Source organism: Triticum aestivum, chromosome 6B, assembly GCF_018294505.1.
Source record: "Triticum aestivum cultivar Chinese Spring chromosome 6B, IWGSC CS RefSeq v2.1, whole genome shotgun sequence".
In the NCBI taxonomy this organism is placed as follows: domain Eukaryota; kingdom Viridiplantae; phylum Streptophyta; class Magnoliopsida; order Poales; family Poaceae; genus Triticum; species Triticum aestivum.
Window position 1 is genome coordinate 292,176,577 of NC_057810.1, and position 4,311 is coordinate 292,180,887.

Consider the following 4,311-nt stretch of genomic DNA (forward strand, 5'->3'; position numbering starts at 1 on the left):
TGCAACATGACCTAGCCTATAAAGCCGGTCAGACCAGATCAATCTGTGGATCAAGGGGGCATGTCCCGGCGCGAGATAATGGCTATGAAGCCCGGGTGACGACCGCTACTATGTTTGAGATCAATACCGAACCCAGATGCCAGCTGTCGTGGATTTTTCATGGCAGATGTCCTAGTGTGAGGACTTAGTCGTGAGGCCAACGCATCTATGTGGTAGCTTGAGAGGGGTTGATTGGGATGAGAGACGCGAGGCGGATCAACACACAAGACAAGGATTTAGACAATGTCGTGCCCCGGGAAACATCATCCGGTAATAGCCCTACATGTTGTTTGTGGCTAAGTCTCATTATGCTCATGAGGGAGACCCTGCATAACCGGCTCTCCTCTAGTTGTGTCTAGCCTTAACGATTATTTTCCTGCTCTCCCCTCTTGGGGTGCCCCGCCCCTCCTTATATAAGTTGAAGGGGCGGGTTACATGTAGAGTCAAACTCGGATAAGGACTTAACCTATTCTGACGTCTTACCATGGGCTTCTTAACGTTGGCTTCTTAACGTCTTGGGTTCTTAACGTAAGCCGGCTTACCAATCTGACTTACTATGGGTCTTACCAATCCGACTTAACTATCCGGCTTACCAATCTGACTTAACTGTCTGGCTTACCAATCTAACATAACTGTCTGGCTTACCATCTGACTTAACTGTCTGGCTTACCATCTAGCTTAACTGTCCGCCGGCTTACAACCTGCCTTAACTGTCCGCCGGCTTACAATCTGACTTAACTGTCCGCCGGCTTACAATCTGTTGTCGTATAATCTGTCGGGTCACCAATGAAACATCAAGTCCCAATCGGGTCATATCTCCGGCCGGGTCACACCGCGGGGTATATCACTCACATTAGCCCATAGTTTAATTTGGATTTATCCATGTTAAACTTATCCTATAAAACAAACACAAGAACAATTTTGACAGATTATGCTCCGGGTTAAGAACTCTTGTAAGTCGGCACCTGATCATTGCTACCTCTTGAGGACTGCGTTGGTTTTCCCTTGAAGAGGGAAGGGTGATGCAACAAAGTTGTGTAAGTATTTCCCTCAGTTTTTTAGAACCATGGTATCAATCCAGTAGGGGGCTCCACGCAAGTCCCTCGTAACTACACAAACAAACAAGAACCTCACAACCAACGCGATAAAGGGGTTCTCAATCCCTTCACGGCCACTTGCGAAAGTAAGATCTGATAGACATAAAAAGATAAATATTTTTGGTAGTTTTTATGATATAGATTGGAAAGTAAAGACTGCAAAATAAAGTAGATCGAAAACTTATATGATAAAAGATAGACCCGGGGGCCATAGGTTTCACTAGTGGCTTCTCTCAAGATAGCATAAGTATTACGGTGAGTGAACAAATTACTGTCGAGCATCTATTATATATAAAAAGTATTTGATGGGTTAACCAGAAAAATAGAAATAGGCTAGAAATTACGACAATAATTAGAAACATCTAACCTTTAATTTTCTACATCTAAAATTCACAACCGTTAGATTAACTTTAAAGTTAAAGAAATTACCCACCAATGCCATCCTTAAAATCAGCCCACGTAGATGAAGTTTCCATAACCCTTCACATGAAAAAAATATTCCATAACCCTTTGATTGGTCTAACTACCAAGAGATATATACTCCGTAGATTATATAGATCTAAAAAAAGAGATATAGATTATACATCACAAAACATTATAGCTTGCACGATCAAGATAAAACAAGTGACGAGGAGAAAACCCCCGATGACCTTGCATATGCCTATGCCGCCGTCGACGGCGCCGTCGTAGAGTTGATCGCCTCGCACCCTCATCCGACCATAGGAGCCTCCACCCTTGCATATGCAGTTCAGCAGCCTCTGTTTTGCCGCCGCCGCCGCCTCCGTGCAGTTCGTCTAGCTACCCTTGGCCGATCTTCCGATTCTCTTATGCATGCACTTCAACGGCTTTGCGTTCCAAGCACAGATCGAAGGAGCACTCATTGTCACACGTGCATGCATCATCCTTGTATCTCTATGGAAAGGAGCTAGGTATGAATCAAAATATTACTTGCCTGTTGCCGCTCGAGCATGCAAGCTATGATTTTTCAGACCTGCACATGTGCATGCATCATCCTCATGTACCAAGGAGAGCTAGGTACAAGACTTTTGCCTCTTTTGACAAGTGCATGCATGCAATATCTAAAAGATTAATCATAGAATTTCCTTATGCACACAACTCAGAGCTACGTACTGGTATGTGATAGATATATTTTTAGAACTACTTCATTTATGAAATCTCTATATTTTTTTATTAGTGTCAGCAATGTAAAACTAGAGTTGTTTATCTATCATTGTGATGTATATGTGGCAATGCGCAAGATATATATGTCGCATGATGTGATGTTTACTATGGTTCTTTCCTCAACAAAACCGAGTTCCGAGAAAATTTGTTGGACTGTGCTAGCTAATAGGAGGAAACAACTGGTATACTCGAAAATCACAAGAGCCAACTGGTGATTAGAAATTCATAGGAAGGAAGTCTTTTGTAGATAAAGTGTTCTGCACTAAACATTAGTATAACATTTTGCATTGGCTACCCATTATGGCTTACGACCTTCAAACATGAGGATTTTGTTGTCTATATTTGTGCCCATTCTAGAATATTTGGTTAACCGAAGTTCATTCTTATAACAATTTTTTATAGTAGTTTCCTCTAAAGTTTCCCACCGGAAGTGAAGGTATTTCACACCCTCCTTTGCGTATCTCATTATCATATACTCCCTCCATTACGTATTAGTTGTTGGTTATTTAGCACAGCTTTGTATGCTGTATTGGTGCTGACGGCGCAGCATTGGCCAATTCAGTCTGCATACTTAAGGACGCATTCCTTTGCAAGTTACTATTCTGCAATTTCAATCTAAATATATGTTGATGCATTACCATGTCCAAGTCTGCAAGCATCCCTAGAAAAAATAAGACCAACCCTGCATGCATCCCTCAAAAGAAAAAGTTCAAAGTCTGCATGCAAAGGTATGCATGGATATTTTCATATACCAAATTTCCAATCTATGTATGCATGGTCCATGTTTGCATGTGGATATTACTATTCCCAATACCGATCTACATACATGCTGATGCATTAGTCCAAGTCTACATGTTGTTATTGCTAAGAAGGGTTTGCAGCTCAGTGTAACCGAAACAGACTGTGACATTGGATACTCACGGCATCCTCGCTGCCGATGACACACGGCACCTAAAGAGGCAACAGAGTTGAGGAACCAGTGAAATAAGCAGGTCAAGGGATGAGCCAGCAACATAAGCGCGACTGCGCAGGCACGGTAGGGGAACGACCCTGGTGATTTTCTACCAAGCTCTTCTATAGCAGCGCTTTCATGATCCTAAGCATGAGGTTTGGTTCACCTAACAGGAACCTATTAATTATCTACTAATGGTGTTTGGATAATTAAATAATTGCAGATGTATGATTCATTTAAGATCACATGGTGTTTTGATCTACATATGCTTAATTGCATGGCGTTCTTGCATAGCACCTCAATTGGTTGTAAAAAATGATTTTATTTTTAGTTACACATGCTCAATTGTTTGGTGTCCTGGTAATTTACTAATTACAGATGACATGGTTAGTGTTATGCCCTAGCTTCAAAATGACTTAGCTTGGAATCTTACAGCAACAATAAGGATGTGTTGTCTAGGTATTTGAAAATGTTTAAGATGTCTATGGGATCTTCACGCTGTGGGTTGACACAGTCTCAGTTTCGGCAAGAAAACAAAAGAACATGGTAATCAAAGTTTCCAACCTAAGGTAGGTAGTCCCTTATGTTTATCTTATATAATGTGCGATTGAGGCTATTGCGGTGATGGGAAATCAAAGATGCGTACAGAAGATGCTGGCCTTTTGATTTGTGAGTAATTTTGGTGTAAATATTCTTCATAGGACTGTCAAAGTTGTGCTGGCAACGGACAAATATAAATTCAGAAGGGTGGAGACACAGCTCCTCAATCCTCACATACCACGTATTATTCAATGCACTAGGTTGATTTATGAGCACCTATTGTGTACTGCACTACATAGATCTATGTATATGACTATTTTTTTCAATGCAGAAGACCAAATGATTTATGCCAATGTTGATTAATCATTTGATATGCTTGCTGGTTAAAATCTCTCCTCACTTCAAAATTTTATATCTCCAATGTTCCCTCATAGACATAATTGGCATGCCCTTATATTTCTTATCATACTTCCTATATTAGTTGGGACATAATTGAGTTGA